This window comes from Bubalus bubalis, chromosome 14 (assembly GCF_019923935.1).
Source record: "Bubalus bubalis isolate 160015118507 breed Murrah chromosome 14, NDDB_SH_1, whole genome shotgun sequence".
NCBI classification, from domain to species: Eukaryota; Metazoa; Chordata; class Mammalia; order Artiodactyla; family Bovidae; genus Bubalus; species Bubalus bubalis.
The window spans coordinates 1,672,516-1,695,132 of NC_059170.1; the positions used below are offsets into that span (position 1 = coordinate 1,672,516).

The 22,617-nt window shown below is 44.5% G+C and overlaps 1 long non-coding RNA gene across 3 annotated transcripts in view; it reads right to left on the minus strand.

Moving 5' to 3' along the window:
* The window catches only part of LOC123329108, a 66,693-nt gene that overhangs the window by 2,212 nt on the left and 41,864 nt on the right, over window positions 1–22,617 (minus strand). For 2 of the 3 annotated variants that reach the window (XR_006544256.2, XR_006639919.1), the window contains exon 5: window positions 416–529. This is a non-coding gene — a long non-coding RNA (uncharacterized LOC123329108). The remainder of the gene's footprint in view (window positions 1–415; window positions 530–22,617) is intronic. The other variant, XR_006544257.2, reaches the window with a different exon arrangement.

The following is a 22,617-nucleotide window of genomic DNA, read 5'->3' on the forward strand; positions in this document are numbered from 1 at the left end:
GTTTTGCTTGGTCACAAACTCCACATTTCTTTTTCTTTTAATTGGAGTTTTGTTTTGTTTTATAATTAACCTGGAAAAATCCATTGCTAACACTGAAACACTCATTTCTGCCAGGCTTCCTAAATGCAGACAAGAAAAAAATTTTTGTCAATTTTTCCATCCAAAGTCATTTTTAAGTAGCAAATTCTTAATGAGCTCTGTTGAGAGACTGCCAGTCAAGTCACTCCTTAGCATTTCCCAGTTATCAAGGCCATGTTCACGTCCAGAGGCACACGGGATTTTAAAAGGTTATAAATCTACCAATCAAGAACATGCTTCTATAAACTCACTCATTTCTACCCAAAGGTTGGAAAGTCAGCCTTTAACCAGGATCACTTATGCTGTCAGGTAACAGTGGGTTTGTCATTGCACTTACCCCGATTGTGTGCTGGTTGGGGGTGGTATTCCTCAACAGTTCATGAACTCTTCAGAGAAAGGCTCTTCTTTATGAATCTTGGTCCCCTGGCTCCTCACCAGCATCTGGCATAGACTGGGTAGCAAATTGATTTATTGAATGAATGAGTCAAGAGGCATTTAGGGAATACCTGTTAGGTGTTAGGCATCATTCTAGGTACTGGAGCTATGGTAGGCAACGCACTTGGAGGAGGAAACGGCAGCCCATTCCAGTATTCTGCCTGGACAATCCCATGGACACAGAAGCCTGGAGAGCTACAGTCCCTGGGGTCACAAAGAGTCACTGAGCACGCATGCAACGTGTCAGAGCCGCAGTTCTCAAAGAAATCTCCAGGTCAGCAACAGCAGCACCAGGGAACTTCTTCACATGCTGCTTCTTGGGCCTCATGCCAAAGTGCCTGAATCAGAAATGCCGGGCCTGGCGGAGGCTTTAAAAATGTCTCCAGCTGATGGTGACATGTGCCCAGGTGCGAGCGCCAGGGCAGCTCCTCCAGAGAGACTTGAAAACGTGTGTGTGTGTGTGTGTGTGTGGTGTGCACTGAGCCACTTCAGTCGTGTCCAACTCTGCAACCCTATGGATGTAGCCCACCAGTCTCCTCTGTCCATTAGATCCTCCAGGCAAGAATACTGAGTGGGTTGCCATGCCCTCCTCCAGGGGATCTTCCTGACACAGGGATCGAACCTGCATCTCTTACATCTCCTGAATTGCTGGGCAGGTTCTTTACCATTGGCCCCACCTGGGAAGACTGATGATCTCTTTGCTGCTGCATCACTTCAGTCGTGTCCGACTCTGTGTGACCCCAGAGATGGCAGCCCACCAGGCTCCCCCGTCCCTGGGATTCTCCAGGCAAGAACGCTGGAGTGGGTTGCCATTGCCTTCTCCAATGCATGAAAGTGAAAAGTGAAAGTGAAGTCGCTCAGTCGTGTCTGACTCTTTGCAGTGTACCAGGCTCCTCCGTCCATGGGATTTTCCAGGCAAGAGTACTGGAGTGGGGTGCCATTGCCTTCTCCGACGATCTTCCTAGTGGGTGGTACTTCAGGTGAGAACTGTTTTTTCTATTTTTTTGGCCAGCACCACAGTTTATGGGATCTTAATTCTCCTACCAAGAATCTTCACATTTGTCAACCCTGAAATGGAAGTGTGGAGTCCTAACCACTGGCAGCCAAGGAATTACTAAGAACTAGATTTACAGAAGACTCACTCCAGTATTCTGGCCTGGGAAATCCCATGGACAGAGGAGTCTGGTGGGCTACAGTCCATGGGGTCATAAAGAGTCACACACACCTGCACATATATTGCATATATACAGCATGCAGATAGCATAACAGTTTTTTCAATGTTCATATATACATTACATATTATACATTATATATATAATTTACAGATAAATTCTTAAGCATGTTTTGACCAAGTAAGCATTTTGTTTTTCCAAGGAAAAAAATTGATTAGTTTGAGATAACCAGGTTGGAAATGATTTGGGGGTACAATGTTTCCTGCCATGAGCAGTTAACCTGCTCTGGAGTAAGGGATTTTCAGTGAAAATTCTTCCTGGGTCAGGTGTTTATTCCTTAGCTGTTGCAGACTTTCATAAACACTGCCTGCCAAATGCTTTTACCTAAACTGACAGCGGAATGTAAAGTTGTCAGCGGATAAGAAGGAAAGAATGAGGCCAAGCTGGGGAAGAATGAAAATGAGAATCTTTCAGCTCCCCCAACGTGACACTGTCTGGTCGCCATAACAAATGCTGGCTCTTGGCTTTCAGGTGGGTGGGTAGACAGGGACAGAGGGGTGGGTAGAGTCCATTAACGACACAAAACACACCTCTGATTAACAAATATCAAAACCACCAGTTCATCACCACTGCACTAGGGAAACTTCTAAAAATCCAGTTAAATCAGTAGGCCTGGCCTTCTATGAATGTCAAAATAATTAAATGTGTATCTTAGTTGTTCACCAAGCACAGATTTATAGCATTCAATGCCCCAACGGCCCGATGCCATCTGTAATCATTTGTCTTTAAAGTAGTCGCTCTTCTGCAAAAACATGGCATCTCTCACACTACAGAAGACAGAAGCGTGGACAATCTATGAATCTATATATTCTAAATTTATTCTGAGAGTTCTGTTAATGAAGAATTTACATGCAAATGCTATTTGGGTGAATTAATAATTCTTCTCATGTGGCAAGATTACTAAATAGTAATTTAGTAACTATTACTAAAATAGGTCACTCCTAAGCATACTGGCCCATTTCTTTGCAGTTCTAACCAGAAGTGGGTTTGAGAAACTATTGATCTGTGTCTCTTGTCTAGGTCTGCTATCCATTAAAGATACATTCCTGCTTACATTGTTTTTCCCCTCCACATATTTGCATGTAAATGAGAGCTCTCTTTTGGTAGTAGATTTCTTTCTTTTTATTCTAATTTACTGGCCCGTTAATAGGTTTCTGCATATTTGTTTTCTGATTCAAAGCTCCACTCATTAAAAATAAAATCCTTTGACTGTTATTTGGTTAGAGATAACATGAGAGAAATTTGTAGAAACAGGTTTTGAAGTTTTTAAAAGATCATTTACTTTGATTGGAAGAAGCACATGGCCGAATTTCAGAGCATCCTAGCTTTTTTTAAGTAAAAATTCAAGAGTGAAAATGAACACTCACCTAGTGGCATGCAAGGGATTCCGTTATCGCTGTCATCTACTTTCCCATGAGGACTCCACTAACTCCCTTAGTATTTCATAATGTCTCATAGAGTAATCCTAGAAAGCGTTCAGTGCATTAAGACCCATCCATTTATCAATCCTTATTTGATAATGAATTACCTTAGATATGCAGGTGATGCCACTCTCATGGCAGAAATTGAAGAGGAACCAAAGAGCCTCTTGATGAGGATGAGAGAGGAGAGTGAAAAAGCAGGCTTAGAACTCAGCATTCAGAAAACTAAGATCATGACATCTGGTCCCATTACTTCATAGCAAATAGTTGGGGAAACAGTTGGAACAGTGACAGATTTTATTTTCTGGGACTCCAAAATCACTGTGGATGGTGCCTGCAGCCATGAAATTAAAAGATGCTTGCTCCTTGGAAGAAAAGCTACGATACACCTAGACAGCATATTAAAAACCAGAGACATCACTTTCCTGACAAAAGTCCATACAGTCAGAGCTATGGTATTCCACTAGTCATGTATGGACGTGAGACCACAAAGAAGGCTGAGCACCAAAGAATTGATACTTTTGAACTGTGGTGCTGGAGAAGACTCTTGAGAGCCCCTTGGACTGCAAGGAGATCAAACCAGTGAATCGTAAAGGAAATCAACCCTGAATATTCATTGGACAGCCTGATGCTGAAGTTGAAGTTCCAGTGCTTTGGCCACCTGATTCGACTTTCCAAAGCTGACTCATTGGAAAAGACCCTGAAGCTGGGAAAGATTGAAGGCAGGAGGAGAAGGGGGAGACACAGGATGAGATGGTTGGATGGCATCACTGACTCAATGGACATGAGTTTGAGCAAACTTCAGGAGATGCTGAAGGACAGAGAAGCCTGGTGTGCAGCAGTCCATGGGCATCACCAAAAGTCAGACATGACTTAGCGACTGAACAACAACAAATGATTTTTTGATTACCTACCACAGCAAAATAACAACAATAATCCCTGACTCTGAGTTGTTTATAATCAATTTAGGAGGATGAACATTTCATGCAAAGATAGGCTCAATAAAGGACAGAAATGGTATGGACCTAACAGAAGCAGAAGATATTAAGAAGAGGTGGCAAGAATACACAGAAGAATATACAAAAAAGAGTTACATGACCCAGATAATCACGATGGTATGATCACTCACCTAGAGCCAGACATCCTGGAATGTGAAGTCAAGTGGGCCTTAGAAAGCATCACTACGAACACAGTGGAGGTGATGGAATTCCAGTTGAGCTATTCCAAATCCTGAAAGATGATGCTGTGAAAGTGCTGCACTCAATATGCCAGCAAATTTGGAAAACTCAGCAGTGGCCACAGGACTGGAAAAGGTCAGTTTTCATTCCAATCCCAAAGAAAGGCAATGCCAAAGAATGCTCAAACTACTGCACAATTGCACTCATCTCACAAGCTAGTAAAGTAATGCTCAAAATTCTCCAAGCCAGGCTTCAGCAATACGTGAACCATGAACTTCCAAATGTTCAAGCTGGTTTTAGAAAAGGCAGAGGAAACAGAGATCAAATTGGCAAAATCTGCTCGATCATGGAAAAAGCAAGAGAGTTCCAGAAAAACATCTATTTCTGCTTTATTGACTACGCCAAAGCCTTTGACTATGGATCACAATAAACTGTGGAAAATTCTGAAAGAGATGGGAATACCAGGCCACCTGACCTGCCTCTTGAGATACCCATACGAAGGTCAGGAAGCAACATTTAGAACTGGACATGGAACAACAGACTGGTTCCAAACAGGAAAAGAAGTATGTCAAGGCTGTATATTGTCATGCTGCTTATTTAACTTATATGCAATGTACATCATGAGAAACACTGGGCTGGAAGAAACACAAGCTGGAATCAAGATTGCTGGGAGAAATATCAATAACCTCAGATATGCTGATGGCACCACCTTTATGGCAGAAAGTGGAGAGGAACTAAAAAACCTCTTGATGAAAGTGAAAGAGGAGAGTGAAAAAGTTGGCTTAAAGGTCAACATTCAGAAAACAAAGATCATGTTATCTGGTCCCATCACTTCATGGCAAATAGATGGGGAAACAGTGGAAACAGTGTCAGACTTTGTTTTTTGGGGCTCCAAAATCACTGCAGATGGTGATTGAAGCCATGAAATTAAAAGATGCTTACTCCTTGGAAGGAAAGTTATGACCAATCTAGATAGCATATTTGGAGAAGGCAATGGCACCCCACTCCAGTACTCTTGCTTGGAAAATCCCATGGACAGAGGAGCCTGTTAGGCTGCAATCCATGGGGTCGCTAAGAGTCGGACACGACTGAGCGACTTCACTTTCACTTTTCAGTTTCATGCATTGGAGAAGGAAATGGCAACCCACTCCAGTGTTCTTGCCTGGAGAATCCCAGGGATGGGGGAGCCTGTTGGGCTGCCATCTATGGGGTCGCACAGAGTCGGCCACAACTGAAGTGACTTAGCATAACATAGCATAGATAGCATATTAAAAAGCAGAGACATTACTTTGCCAACAAAGGTCTGTCTAGTCAAGGCTATGGTTTTTCCAGTGGTCATGTATGGATATGAGAGTTGGACTGTGAAGAAAGCTGAGCACCGAAGAATTGATGGTTTTGAATTGTGGTGTTGAAGAAGACTCTTGAGAGTCCCTTGGACTGCAAGGAGAAATATACCATGTTCATGGATTGGAAGAATCAATATAGTGAAAATGAGTACACTACCCAAAGCAATTTATAGATTCAATGCAATCCCTATCAAGCTACCAACGGTATTCTTCACAGAGCTAGAACAAATAATTTCACAATTTGTATGGAAATACAAAAAACCTCGAATAGCCAAAGCGATCTTGATAAAGAAGAATGGAACTGGAGGAATCAACCTACCTGACTTCAGGCTCTACTACAAAGCCACAGTCATCAAGACAGTATGGTACTGGCACAAAGACAGAAATATAGATCAATGGAACAAAATAGAAAGCCCAGAGATAAATCCATGCACCTATGGACACCTCATCTTTGACAAAGGAGGCAAGAATATACAATGGATTAAAGACAATCTCTTTAACAAGTGGTGCTGGGAAAACTGGTCAACCACTTGTAAAAGAATGAAACTAGAGCACTTTCTAACACCATACACAAAAATAAACTCAAAATGGATTAAAGATCTAAATGTAAGACCAGAAACTATAAAACTCCTAGAGGAGAACATAGGCAAAACACTCTCCGACATACATCACAGCAGGATCCTCTATGACCCACCTCCCAGAATATTGGAAATAAAAGCAAAAATAAACAAATGGGACCTAATTAAACTTAAAAGCTTCTGCACAACAAAGGAAACTATAAGCAAGGTGAAAAGACAGCCTTCAGAATGGGAGAAAATAATAGCAAATGAAGCAACTGACAAACAGCTAATCTCAAAAATATACAAGCAACTCCTGCAGCTCAATTCCAGAAAAATAAATGACCCAATCAAAAAATGGGCCAAAGAACTAAATAGACATTTCTCCAAAGAAGACATATAGATAGCTAACAAACACATGAAAAGATGCTCAACATCACTCATTATCAGAGAAATGCAAATCAAAACCACTATGAGGTACCATTTCACGCCAGTCAGAATGGCTGCGATCCAAAAGTCTACAAGCAATAAATGCTGGAGAGGGTGTGGAGAAAAGGGAACCCTCTTACACTGTTGGTGGGAATGCAAACTAGTACAGCCACTATGGAGAACAGTGTGGAGATTCCTTAAAAAACTGGAAATAGAACTGCCTTATGATCCAGGAATCCCACTGCTGGGCATACACACTGAGGAAACCAGAAGGGAAAGAGACACGTGTATCCTAATGTTCATCGCAGCACTGTTTATAATAGCCAGGACATGGAAGCAACCTAGATGTCCATCAGCAGATGAATGGATAAGAAAGCAGTGGTACATATACACAATGGAGTATTACTCAGCCATTAAAAAGAATACATTTGAATCAGTTCTAATGAGGTGGATGAAACTGGAGCCTATTATACAGAGTGAAGTAAGCCAGAAAGAAAAACACCAATACAGTATACTAACGCATATATATGGAATTTAGAATGATGGTAACAATAACCCTGTATACGAGACAGCAAAAAAGACACTGATGTATAGAACAGTCTTTTGGACTCTGTGGGAGAGGGAGAGGGTGGGATGATTTGGGAGAATAGCGTTGAAATACGTATAATATCATATATGAAACGAGTCGCCAGTCCAGGTTCGACGCACGATACTGGATGCTTGGGGCTGGTGCAATGGGACAACCCAGAGGGATGGTATGGGGAGGGAGGAGGGAGGAGGGTTCAGGATGGGGAACACATGTATATCTGTGGCGGATTCATTTTGATATTTGGCAAAACCAATACAATATTGTAAAGTTTAAAAATAAAATAAAATTTAAAAAAATTAAAAAAAAATTATCATGTTTACATATCAAAAAAAATGAAAATTAAAGGAGTAAAAAAAAATAAAAATAAAAGAGATCAGTCCTGGGTGTTCATTGGAAGAACTGATGCTAAAGCTGAAACTCCAATACTTTGGCCCTCTCACGCAAAGAGTCGACTCATTGGAAAAGACTCTGATGCTGGGAGGGATTGGGGGCAGGAGGAGAAGGGACGACAGAGGATGAGATGGCTGGATGACATCACCGATGCAATGGACATGAGTTTGGGTGAACTCCGGGAGTTGGTGATGGACAGGGAGGCCTGGCGTGCTGCATTTCATGGGGTTGCAAAGACTCAGACACGACTGAGCGACTGAACTGACTAACTAGGAGGATGAGGTAATTACTAAAAAGAAAATGAACCCCACCAGGGAGCCTGGGCTAAATATCCAGTAAGCAAGATCTCTGGATGTTTCTGATTTTCTGAGCACAACTGTCCATTGGAATTAACTGGAGAGCTTTTAGAAATACAGATTCCCAAGCAATGCCCAATGACTCTGTTCTCTGAACCCACTAAATCAGACTCTAGGGGAAAACCATGGGAAACGTGTTTTTAAAAAACTACGACTCATCATGAGACATCCAGACCTGCCCCCTCCATGGGCCACTGCTCTGGAATTTCTAAGGAGGAAGAATGTCACCTCCATGAGAAACGGTCAAGCAGGTCCCTGCAGGTGAGGCGGGATCAAGGAGGGCCCTGGGAAATACAGCAAGGCGAAGTCCAGTGAGGGAGACAGTCCAGGGGACCGTGCCCTGCCTGAGAAAGGCCAGGATGGCCGTGGGCACACAGGAGAAGGGCAGAACCTGGCAGTGTGGCAGCCCTCAGTTGTCTCGGGCTGTGATGAAAGGGGCAAGCCAGCACGGGACTGAATATTGCCTGGAGTTTGTGAACCCTTCAAGGGCAGATAGTGTGTGAGAGGCTAGAAAATATTTAAAAATACTAAACTCTGTTTCTCTACCCTACTGGAATTTTCATTTTATACCCTGACTCTCCTCCAAATGTAAATACTACATCACTGGTTGCCAAGCCCAACTCACGTTAAATAAGCAATCCATGCACGTCTCTCAGTTAAAACATTTTGAGCCATGTTTTAATACATGTATAATTATTTATAATGTATTACATACATGCGACACTACTATATTATACATGGATGTTCTATTACCTGGATTAAACTTAGAACTTGGAAGTGGTTTGAGAAAGACTGAAGTAGCAAATATCTTACTAGCTGTAAATTAAATTTCATAGAGTCGTGACAACATGCCTTTTTTTTCCAACAAAAAAATATTATTAATCCTTTGTAGGAAACAATATGACTGAATAGGCTTTATTATATTTTAAATGCAAGTTCAACTAGTGAGTCAAAAGCTTGGGGAAATAAATGATGAGTAAAAGCACTGCTTTCTAATGCATTAGAGTAGAAAATGTTTCTTTAGATTAGAAAAAGAGAGAAGTTGAAGTAGAATCAGGGACTTCCCAGGTGACTCAGTGGGTAAAGAATCCGCCTGCAACACAAGAGATGCAGGTTTGATCCCTGGGTCGGGAAGATCCCCTGGGGGAGGGCACAGCAACCCACTCCAGTATTCTTGCCTGGAGAATCCCATGGACAGAGGAGCCTGGCAGGCTACAGTCCATGGGGTTGCAAAGAGTCGGACATGACTGAAGCGACCAAGCAACCACACACAAAGTGGAATCAACAAGAGACAGGACTTCCGGGTCCCTGAGCAAACGCTCCATACCCTGCTGGACAGGTAGGTTTACGTGATCTTGGACAAAACATGATTTTCACCTCAGGTGTAGACTTCAGAACAAACAGCCCACTGAGATGTAAATCTCAGATGCAAATACATCTCAATAACTGAACATTTAAGAAAATTCATGAAACCTTTTAAAAAGATGAGCTGGAATTTAATGCTTAATCTTTTCCTATACACCACACCACATTTCAGGATTTGCAAAGTATGCACTTCAAGAGGTGGTCAAGACATACTTGTTAAATGGTCACCAATGAAACCATGCCTAATTTGAGTCATTTAACCCCTCTAACAGTCCAGTAGTCAGAAAATCTGTATCATGGAAAACCCATAATAAAAATAATCTGTGCACAAAAGATGAAGCATTGAACAAAAAGGACTACCAATTTACACTGGCTTGGGTTTTATTGTTTTAATTTACAATGTAAATGGAAGGTCATCTGTGTTAGACCGAGGTCTTTGGACATTTTTGCTACAAAATAAAAATGGTTACTCTAGTTCAGTCCATGAAACGTGTGAACATGTGATGCACCTTCAGTAAACTTTGACTTAAAAAAAACAACCTCGGAAGTGCTCTTCACCTCTCAACGTGATGATTTCTTTTTACGGATCTGGCCTATGTAGCGCAGTGTAACTATCTGTGGACGTGTCTGAATCACGTCCTGTCCCTTGCAGGGTCAGCTACTCAAACACAGGAGGATGTGGTTACAAAACTGAAAACATCCAGCCCAAGAAAAACGAGAGGATGGATACAAACATGAACTCCTTTGGACAAACGTATTCTATATCGACAGGGTAAGTTGTGAGACAGACATTTTTTAAATATCTTGCCTCTTTGTTAGAAGCTAATTGGAATGACCTAGTTGCAAAGATGTTTTGTAATTGTTGCTACTGAGAAGCGTCTACAAGGTCCAATAATACCCTCTTAAAGCACATCAGAGAGAGAAGATAAACGCCATCTGGCCTGTTTTCCAGAACAGGTGGTCCTCACAGTAGATGTTAATTCTAACACTCGTTTCTTTTGAAATGAGGTGGAGGCTGTATTCAGTGGTTCCTAAAGACACGCTTAAACTCCAGCACCTAACTCAAAAAAATGTCCTTTTCTGTTGCTGCTAAAGTTTGTTGTTTAAATACAGTAATGACTTTATTGTTTTTCTAACACAAAGTACTTCATGATGCTCATTAAAAAAAAAAATCAGATAACAAAGGAAAGTAGAAGGAAGTGAGTAAAAATTACCCAGAATCTCAACACTCAGAAAAAAAATGACTATTCTTAGTCTGTTTTATATGTATATCTACAGGATATGTTTCAACTTCTAATTTAAATACAAATAAAATTATATTTGCTCTTTTTGACTCATCTTTGCTTACTAAATATTATGGATTTTTTTCATGTCAATAAAATAACTATTTCAGAAATTGTTATGGCTTTATAATGAGAGAGTATGAATGGACCAGGAGGTATTAACCAATTCATACTAATGAACATTAGATTATTTTTAATATTTTGCTACATCAGGCACTCTTTTCTTTAAAAAATAAAAAATCAGCTCTCTTAAGATATAAATTACATTTGATAACATCAACTAGTTTTAAGCAGACTTCCTGGTGTCTCAGTGGTAAGGAATCCGCCTGCAATGCAGGAGACCCCATTCTCAGGGTTGGGAAGTCTCTGGAGAAAGGAATGGCAACCCACTCCAGTATTCTTGCCTGGGAAAATTCCATGGACAGAGGAGCCTGGTGGGCCACAGTCCACGGGGTCGCAAGAGTCGAAAACAACTCAGCGACTAACCTGTGACCGCTGCCACGCTAGTCTTAAGTGCAGAATTTAAGGCATTTTAGAAGTGCAAGTGAGCATTCTTATATATCAGTTTGTGCACTTGGAAAATTATCTCCTGAGCTTAAATTCCTAGAAATGGAATCCTGGGCCTAAAAGTAGGCAAGTGTTTCAGATTTTTTAATGCGAATTGCTAAAATGCTGTCTAGGAATATTGTACTAGGAAATACTTCTTTCTGATTCATGTGTTACTCAAAAAAAAAAAGGTTTTTATTTTTAAAGAAATAGTTGTTCCGGCAACTTTGGAAAGATATTCAACAAATGGCGAATGAACATTCAAACGAATTGCCAAGTTCCCTCCTAAGGAGGCCCTGCCTGCTTCCCTAGCCCAATCCTGCGCCTGCCCCTCATACGGGGTGCTTCTCAAATGTGCAAGTTACTTCCCCACTTGGGGGTTTGCCGGACTCTCTGCTCCGCTGGGCCGTTCTTTTTGCACAGTTGCACTTCAGCAACAAGCATGGCAGACCCTGCATCCTTCAAGTTCAGCGAGTCCTGGAATGAACCCGCCTGCACTGCCCACTCTTCACGCACCGTGACCGTGTCCCTCAGGGCGCTGCACAGCCTAAAAGCTCCCTGGTTGTCTTCTCTTTTTGTCTCATCCTTTTGTCAGGATAAAGGAAACAGCGTGTCTTTTCCCACCTCTGCAACGCCAGGCACCTACTACACAACCTGTGTGAGGAATGCCCTGTATCACTTGCATTTAAAAATTAAATAATAAATGAACACATGGAAGATATTTACTAGTATGGTTCCCATATATATGAAATCAGCTGAAAAAAATTTCTGATTCATATAAGTGAAACCATACGGGTTGTGTTCGTTCTTATTTAATTATGTATTAGTGTCTCAAATCCGTAAGTGTCAAACATGAGTGCTATCAGAAAGTCTAGGGTACCAGCGGGTGCCTTCTGATGCTGCCCGCCTGGGTTCCTCATCTGAGACTCCACAGAGCCTGTTTCGTGACGCTCACTGCTGATCCCAACGCTGCTGAGGTCCCTGGACCTTCCCCGTCCTCCGGTGGTGACTGAGGCAGTGTACTCACTCCATCCTTCCTAAACCTCTGCATTTCTCCACTTCTGTTTTCTTGCTGCCTCTCTGGTGCTTCTTCTTCTACTCCACCTCCAGACATGGCAGTGCCCCAGGAATTCATCATCAACCCTCTTCTTTGTTTTCTAGCCAGAAACAGCTCATCCAGGGCATACCCTTAAATACTGCCTGTAAGAAAGGACTTTCGGATTTGTCCCTCCTGCCCGAGTCAGAGCTCTGCACCCCAAATATACCCACATCCAACTGCTTCCTTGACCCCAGCTGTCATCTGACACTTGGTGTAGCAAAGGCAGAGCTCCTGTTTCCAGTCCTCACTGCATCCCGCATGATACATACTCTCAAGGGGGATTCCTCCCCGGACTTTATCCTCTAATTAAATGAAACTTCCATTCACAAACCAGCTCCAGCTCCACATTGAATCGTTCTCGATTCCTTCCTGCCACTGACCTTGATGATCTAAATATGTGTCCTTCTCCTTCTTTATCTCTGCTGACCTCTCATTCAAACCAGCATCTTCTCTTACGTGGCTTAGAGTGATAACCTTCGAATTCTCAGTGCTGGCCCACATACAGTGCACCTTTCCACAGGGACATCAGAGGCACCTTTGAAAAACACAGCTGGATCACCCCATTCCACTGCTAAGGAGTATGTTGTTACTGCTATTCAACTGCTAAGTCGTGTCTTACCCTTTGTGATCCCATGGACTGTAGCCTGCCACACTCCTCTGTCCATGGGATTTCCCAGGCTAGAATACTGGAGTGGGTTGCCATTTCCTTCTCCAGGGGATTTTCCCGACCCAGGGATCATCTCCTGAATTTCAGGCAGATTCTTTACCACTCTGCCACCCAGGGAGCCTGCTTAGCAGCATCCATAGTCTCTATTATATTCCAGTAAGACCCCCTCCCCAAATTATGACAAGCAAAAATGTCTCTACACATTGCCATGTGTCTCCAGGTGGGGAAAACTGTGCTAGACTGAGAACCACTAATCTAGTTTCTTCTGTGTTCTGGTACCACATACATGAGAATGTCAGTGCGGCTAACGTTTCCTTGGCACTAACTCAGAAGAGCAGTCACCATTTCAATGGAAGGTGCGACTGGAGAACAATGCTCTTTACAATTCAATTTTTTCCAGTCTGAGGCAGCAGATCCACAGGCGGCCCTAGCCTTGCTGATGGCAGACTTCCAAAGTCAAAACCCATATGTGGCACTGTGGCCTGTCACTAGCGCCCTCAAGCAAAAGAAAATTTAGGTTTGGTGGCATTTTGTGACAGCCTTTAGAATGTCTGATTTCATATGTTTTAAAAAATGATTTGGTCACGGCAGACTCAAAGTTAGCAAATAATTTTATGGTTTCTATTGCACTCCTGAGAAACATGACAGCTTCCATTATACAGATTATCTTTGACTATTTTAGAACTACCCATAATAGAGATTGTAGCTATTTCTGTCAATTGCACATTCAGAAAAAGTCAAATATAGAGACAAGATTTGAATTTGGACATCACAGATTTCCCTAAAATCATAAAACTCTCTTTATTAGCAAATGCCTATCTTCTTGACTGGGCTTCCCAGGTGGCGCTGGAGGCAAAGCAGCCGCCAACTTCTGCAGGAGACACAGGAGCTGCAGGTTTGATCCCTGGGTCAGGAAGGTCCCCTGGAGCAGGAAATGGCAACCTACTCCAGTATTCTTGCCTGGAGAATTCTGTGGACAGAGGAGCCTGGTGGGCTACAGTCCATGGGGCTGCAAAGAGTAGGACACAGCCAGTCACCAAGATTTTACAGATCTGCCCGGATGAGGTGAGGTTAGGCTTCAACACCACGGCCTCTATTCTTAGTTACATCTCATTAACCGACTGGCAGTGTTATGAGGACCTCCCAATCCTTGAAAGATGGAATGTATAAACATGAAGACTTAAATAGACCTGAACAACTGTAGTCTCATTCCACAGGGTCTCCAGTTCACACTACAAGAGCAGTTTCTGAATCGAAGGCCAGTGCCAAGTCCCCGACAGTATTTCCATCTCCACTCTGATGGCTGGCAGCTGAAGCTGTTAGGACTTGCTCCCCTGAAGTCCTAGATTCTGATTGCAAACCAACAATGCCCGATTTTGTTCTCAGTCACCACACAGAAGAGGAGAATCTTGAGTCAGACACAGAAATAAAATATTCTGTTTCCCTCAAACACTTTACAATTAGCCACAGTGAAAAAACAGTGAACCAAACCTTGGTAACTACCTTTCTGAAAATACATACCTGCTTTATGGGACATGGGGTTTGTTATGGTCTTTATAAAAATCTCTTTATAATAACCCTTGGAAGGTGAATATATTCCCCTTATCCTTTTATTAAAAAAAAAAAAAAACAGTGAAAAGCAATGAACACTGCTTACAAACAGGGGCTTCCTAGGTGGTTCTAGTGGTAAAAAAAAAAACCTGCCTGCCAATGCAGGAGATGTGGGTTTGATCCCTGGGTTGGGAAGATCTCCTGGAGGAGGGCATGGCAAGTCACTTCAGTATTCTTGCATAGAAAATCCGTTGGACAGAGGAGCTTGGTGGGCTACAGTTCATGGGACTGCAAAGAGTTGGACATGCCTGAAGCAACTTAGCATGTACAAACAAACAAAAAAACCTGCAAAAACTAATCAAGATAACATTCGAAATTTCCCTTTCACAACCCAGTTTCAGGTATCCAACTTGGAAGAAACCACTGTAAAAGTTTGCTGTATTCAGATTTTTAAAAAATGGAAATAGCATATTTGTGCACATATATGCATTTTTATAACCTAGGAAATTTACTATCCCATTGCTGTTCACCTTGACGCTTTCATGCAACTATAAAACATAGAAATACTCTTACAGCTCTAATCTCATTATTTTATTGAATGCGTATGCTGTAACTTTTTAAGAATTCCTCTCCTGATAGACATATAGGTACTTGATAAATCCTGTGCTCTCTCCCTGCAGGCGTATCCCGCTCTGGCCATCTCTCCCCGCCTCCCCGTCTTCTGTCCTAGCCCAGGCTGCCCTTCTGTCTCTATGGGGGGTTCACAACGGCCCCTCAGCGCTCTCGGCTTTGGCCCTTGTCTCCTCCATGCAGCCAAGTGGCGGCTCAGCAGCCAGTATGGTTTGATTAAAACACAAGACAGGACTTCCCCGGTGGCACAGTGGGCAGGAATCCACCTGCCAGTGCAGGGGACACGGCTTCCACCCCTGGTCGGGGGAGATCCCAGCTGCCTTGGAGCCACGAAGCCCGTGCGCGGCAACTACTGAGGCCGCCCCGCAGCTACGGAGCCCGCACGCCCAGAGTGCACGCTCCGCTACGAGAGGCCCCTGCGCCTAGATGCCGGGCCGCAGCGAAAAGGAGCTCCCGCTCGCCGCACCTAGAGAGACCTGCGCATGGCAAGGAAGACCCCGTGCAGCCAAGAATAAAAAATAAATAAAAATTAAACACCCACGACACAAGACAGATCCCGTCATACTCCTGCTCAGAACCGCCCCTTCCCTCCCGTGTCCCTCAAGTAAAAGCAGCACAGCAGCAGCTCGTCCCGGCGCTCCCGGCACCGCGACACCCCCGTCGGCGTCTCTCACCTCCCTCTCCTCCATTCCAGCCCCTCAGTACCTCCGCTGTCCCTTGAACATGCCAGGCTCTGTCCTACCCCAGGGACTTTGCACGTGCGGTTTCCTCCGCCTCAACCTCTCTTCCCCAGCTGTGCACCTGAGCCCGCTCCTCAAGTCCTCCTGGTCTTTACTCGGATGTCAACACTCAGGACGGCGTTTCCGGCAGCCACACTGAAAATCACACGAACACCCCGGGCACACGTCGCACTTCCTTCCCGTCAAGGAATATGATCTATTTTAGTGATGTGTTCTGTTTACCATCTTTCCTAACAAGAACATAAGCTCCATGAGGAAAAGAGAAACAAATTTAAATATCCATTTACAGCTGGTTCCCAAAGTCTTGAAGGTAATAAATACTCAAAAAATACCTGCAGGACTTCCCAGATGCCTCATTGGTAAAGAATACACCAGCAATGCAGGAGGCATGAGTTCGATCCCTGGTCCAGGAAGACCCCTCATGCTGCAGAACCGCTAAGCCCAAGCACCACAACTGCTGAGCCTGTGCTCCCGAGCCGGGGCCACCGCTACTGAGCCCACGTGCCGCAGCTACGGAAGCCGTGAGCGGGGGAGCCGTGCTTCCCAAGAGAAGCCACCGCGGTGAGAAGCCCGCACACCGCAACCAGAGAGGAGACCCTGTTCTCCACAACTAGAGAAAGCTCGCACAGCAACGGAGACCCAGCACAGCCCAACAAAAAAAAGATAGAGAAATAAAAATAAAAAATATGTATGGAATGAACAAATGAGTTACAAATAATGGTGAAGTTGATGTCCTTATGGTCTACCCTACTGTATTTGGGGAGAAAATTTGTAGAATAGGTTTTTAGAAAAGGAATTACTATTTCAAAGGATAGAGAGATGTATGTGTATAGAATATGAAGTCTCCGAGGAATCATCATCAGAGAGATCTAAAATATTTAAACACAGAGTGAACCAGGGAAACATCTTTGGTTTTTGGACATGTTGAGAACAGGAAAGGACCCATGCTGCCCTGCCGGGAGCCAGCATATTGCATATTGAGTGCATATTGCATATTGAGTGCAGCACTTTCCACAGCATCATTTTTCAGGATCTGGAATAGCTCAACAGGAATTCTATCACTGCCGGGAGCCAGCGTGAGGAACTCCGCCCATGACAAAGGTCATGAGGAAGGAGGCTCGGCATACGCAAAGGCGGGATCGAGCCTCAGGAGTCCCCCTGGAAATTCTCGAGCATCTACCCCCAAAACCAGAGTCTGCCTACTTTCTGCTTTGTGCTTTCACCTACACCTCTGACTTTACGGGGGGCTGTCCCCCACTACCTCTCTCTGAAAAAAGAATTAGCTTACAGCTCCAGTTAATAATTCCTGGGTGTGACAGTGTTTAACCTACAAACTCCTTTGGAAATCCTCTAGCCTGCCTGAATAGGTTTTTCCGGCCACATGTGATTGTTCAGAGCCTCCCAACTGTGAGAGGCAGGAGATGTTCTAAACTGTCTAAACACAGATTCTTTTGAGTAGTTAAAAGATTGATTAGAAATTGTATTGGTGAAGGGTTTTTCACTTATTGAGCCAATATTTGCTGCCAAGTCTCCATACTCCTTACCTACTGTGTCCTTGGCAGTGTATTGATTGATATAATGGGTATATAGAAATGTAAAATGCAGCTTTGTCCAATGCTTTTTTGGAGGCTGGTGCCTGACTTTGGAATAATCACCTTTAGAGAAAAATAAGTTTCTTAAAATGTTAACAGGCCTCCTGGCCAGAAGATGATGTCAATCACCTGAACTTTTGCATATGATAAGTTTGAAAGCCTGGCTTCGATTAGGACCAGGAACTGCTGTCCTTGCATGACTCCACCCCTTCCCCAATTATCCTCTATGCATAACTTAAGGTATAAAAACTACTTTGGAAAATAAAGTGCAGGCCTTGTTCACCAAAACTTGGTCTCCCCATGTCGCTCTCTCTTTCAAATTCTGGCTGAGTCTCCGTCTGGAGCGCGGAACCCACCATGCTTGCTAATTATGCCTGGGCTTCTAAGATCCGACCGGGGAGGCCTCAGTGTCTCCTCTCCTTCGGGAGAACGGAAGGACAGCTGCGGCCTACGTAAGTGGTGCAAACTTCTTGTCTTGAAGTTTTATTGGTCTCCCGCGTAAACCAAGCTACTCAGCCTCTTTTCTCCACTGAATTTTCCTACTGAGCTATCCTCATTCTATTAACTCTTTGTATCCTTAATTAAAGTGTAATTAAGCAGTTGTTTCCTGACCCTCACCTACGCCGTCTCTCCTTCGAATACCCTGGATCAGCTGGGGCTGGACCCCGGCACTGCCCCCCCCGTGCCAGGCAGTCACGTCAGATGACGCAGGAGGATTCTTGCCATGGTGCGGGCCCCCCGTGCCAGGCAATCATGTCAGATGACGCAGGAGGATTCTTGCCAGGGTGCGGACATCACTAGGTTAACAACCGGAGTCATTTCTGGTGTCCGGCTTCCCTGGATTCCCCCATCATCACATGTCTGGGCCAAAAAATAAACCAGAAAATCAAATGGTACAACGAGGGTAGCAATGAAGGAAACAAAGCTCTGTGTGGTCCTGAGTCCAGGGCTCCCCAGCCCATGGAGCAGACCCTAATCAGTGACCCTGAAGCATCCTAGGAGGTTCCCCCAGGATGTCCCCTTGGCTGCAAGGGAGGTGGCACTCCTCAGATACTGTCTATATCCCAGGCCTGTTGAGTCAGTGAAAAGCACCCTGCAGATCACCCATTGAGACTTGACTCGGGGGCAGCTCCGGGGCCAAGCAATTATCAACTCTAAGGCGACTCCAACACCAGACTCACCAAATGCTACTAAACCTGACAGGGTAATTACACTGCAAAGGTAGCTCCTGGTCTGTGACCAGAACACACACACAGGTGCATTTGCACACACCCACAGAAGGACACACACATGCCATCACACACAGATACACACACTCGCAGAGAAAACACCCACAGGGGACATACACACAGGCATGTGAATGCACGCACAGGCCCACAGGGGACACACACATACCTGCACACACACACACACAGAGGACACACACATACCTGCACACACACACACACACAGGGACACACACATACCTGCACACAGACGCACACAAGGGACACACACTTACCTGCACACAGACACACACACACAGGGGACACACACATACCTGCACACAGACACACACAGGGGACACACACTTACCTGCACACACACACACAGGGGACACACACATACCTGCACACACACGCACACAGGGGACACACACATACCTGCACACACACGCACACAGGGGACACACACATACCTGCACACACACACACAGGGGACACACACATACCTGCACACAGACGCACACAAGGGACACACACATACCTGCACACAGACACACACAGGGGACACACACTTACCTGCACACACACACACAGAGGACACACACATACCTGCACACAGACGCACACAGGGGACACACACATACCTGCACACAGACACACACAGGGGACACACACATAGCTTCACGCACACGCACACAGGGGACACACACATACCTGCACACAGGCACACAGGGGACACACACATACCTGCACACAGACACACACATGGGACACACACATAGCTTCATGCACACGCACACAGGCACACACACATACCTGCACACAGGCACACAGGGGACACACACATACCTGCACACAGGCACACAGGGGACACACACATACCTGCACACAGACACACACACGGGACACACACATAGCTTCATGCACACGCACACAGGCACACACACATACCTGCACACACACGCACACAGGCACACACGACGTGCTTCTTCCAGTTTCCGGAGGCAGCCTTTAGATCTGTCTCTCTCGCAAGGCCTCTGGCAGGGAATACCTGGAAGAAGCTACAATAATAACAACCCAGCGATGTGATTAGAGCATGATGACCTGTCTTCTGCGAGAATTAGTCCCTGGTGAAAACACTGATACACTTTTTGTTATGCTTCCCTGGGCAATTTTCCCAACGTGACATGAGCAATTTATGTTATTTGAATAATCGAATGCACCCACTGGTGACCTGAGAACCCACTCTTGCGCCATCAGCCAAGAAATGCAGTGTGTGCGTGAGTGCGTGCTCAATCGTGTCTGACTCTGTGCAACTCCATGGACTGTGGCCCACCAGGCTCCTCTGTCCATGGGATTTCCAAGGCAAGAATACTGGAGTGGGCTGCCATTTCCTACTCTAGGGATCTTCCCGACCCAGGGATCAAACTCAGGTCTCCTGCATCTCCTGCACTGGCAGGTGGATTCTTTACCCAGATTAACTTTGTCGGCTTACCTCACAGGGCTGCTTTACCATCTAATGAAAAAATTCTGCGTCACTGCAAAGAGCTCTCTTTATTTTTAATGAAATCTGGGTTAATTAGGATCTTGTCACCAGTGAGTGCATTTGAATTTTTGAAAAGGCCTCATTGAAGACATTCCAAAGCAGGGGATCAATCGCTCGAGGCATGTTCATCAGACTGCAGTCTCGTCCTGACCGCACAGCCTGGCAGCCGTGCTCCAGGAAGAGGAACAGGGGTGGGGTTCCCCTAGACGCTCGCCTCACCACAGTTCTCACAGCCAGACTGGCCGCTTCACTTAACCCTTCTTCAAACTCAAAATAATTTTATAAATTCCTTACCTTTGAAAACGGTTGACTCTGACAAGGGGTCTGGAAACAGTCACATGTTTTTCAAACCACAAATCCAGAGCAGGGTTTCTCAGTTTGGGCTCTGTGGCCCATTCTTCCTTGGGCACTGCCCTGTGCACTGAGCTGTGTTTACCAGCATCCCGACCTCCAGCCCCTAAAAGTCAGGAGCACACTCAGCTGCCCCACTCCTGCAGCCATGACAACCAAAAATGACATTCAGAAAATAGCTGAATGTCCGCCGGTGGGGAGGGCTGGGGGACACAGGTATCGCCTCAAACCAGTCAGAATGGCCATTATCAAAAAATCTAAAAATAATAAATGCTGGAGAGGATGTGGAGAAAAGGGAATCCTTTTGCATTGTTGGTGGGAATGTAGATTGATATGGCTACTATAGAGAACAGTAATGGAGACTGCTTTAAAAACTAGGAATAAAACTACCATACGACCCAACAACTCCACCACTGGGCCTATACCCTGAGAAAAGCACGAAACGACACGTGTTCCCCACTGTTCCCTGCAGCTCTGCTTGCAACAGCCGGGACACGGAAGCAATTGATGTCCATCGACAAATGAGTGGGTACAGACGTTGTGGCATGTACACACAATGGTGCAACACTCAGCCACAAAAAGGAGCACATTTGGGTCAGTTTTAGTGAGATGGATGCGCTTACAGCCTGTTATACACAGTGAAGTCAGAAGGAGAAAACACAAATATTGTACATTGATGCATATGAATATGGAATCTAGAAAAACAGTACCGATGAACTTATTTGCAGGGCAGGAATAGAGATGCAGACATAGAGAACGGACTTGTAGGCACAGCAGGGGAACGAGAGGGTGGGACGAACTGAGAGAAGTCTTGACACGCATACACCACCGGGCGTGCAATAAATAACTAGTGGGAAGCTGCTGCGTGACACAGGGAGCCCAGCCGGTAAGGAGCTAGAAGGTGGATGCGCGGGTGGAAGGGACGCACAGGAGGGAGAGGATCTAGGTACAGTTAACGACGACTCAAGCGGCTGTACGGCTGAGATACCAACACGACACTGTAAACCCATTATCCTCCAATTTAAAAAATTTAAAAAAAAGAACCACTGCTCCAGAGCAGCATCTTGAAATAACTATTTATAAAGCGTTCTATGAGATGCGTTATGAACTATCGCCATGGTTGTAGGGGTGGGGAAGGCTTGGGGCGGTGACTTGACAGTGTAATACAGCGCCGCGTATTTGGACTCAATGCCTGTACTTACAATTTTCATACACAGTTTACCTTCCAGGGCATCCTGCGACCTACTGTGCTGCTGGGGACTGATCCAATTTGAACCCACTTGATACAGTTTATAGTCATAATATTAATATTTATTGAATGCTTATAGTGGAAGTGAGAAATAGATTTAAGGGCCTAGATCTGATAGATAGAGTGCCCGATGAACTATGGACGGACGTTCGTGACATTGTACAGGAGACAGGGAGCAAGGCCAGCCCCAAGAAAAAGAAATGCAAAAAAGCAAAATGCCTGAGGAGGCCTTACAAATAGCTGTGAAGAGAAGCAAAAAGCAAAGGAGAAAAGGAAAGATATAAGCATCTGAATGCAGAGTTCCAAAGAATAGCAAGGAGAGATAAGAAAGCCTTCTTCAGCGATCAATGCAAAGAAATAGAGGAAAATAACAGAATGGGAAAGACTAGAGATCTCTTCAAGAAAATTAGAGATACCAAGGGAATATTTCATGCAAAGATGGGCTCGATAAAGGACAGAAATGGTATGGACCTAACAGAAGCAGAAGATATTAAGAAGAGGTGGCAAAAATACACAGAAGAACTGTACAAAAAGATCTTCACAACCCAGATAATCACAATGGTGTGATCACTGACCTAGAGCCAGACATCCTGGAATGTGAAGTCAAGTGGGCCTTAGAAAGCATCACTATGAACAAAGCGAGTGCAGGTGATGGCATTCCAGTTGAGCTATCTCAAATCCTGAAAGATAATGCTGGGAAAGTGCTTCACTCAATATGCCAGCAAATTTGGAAAACTCAGCAGTGGCCACAGGACTGGAAAAGGTCCATTTTCATTCCAATC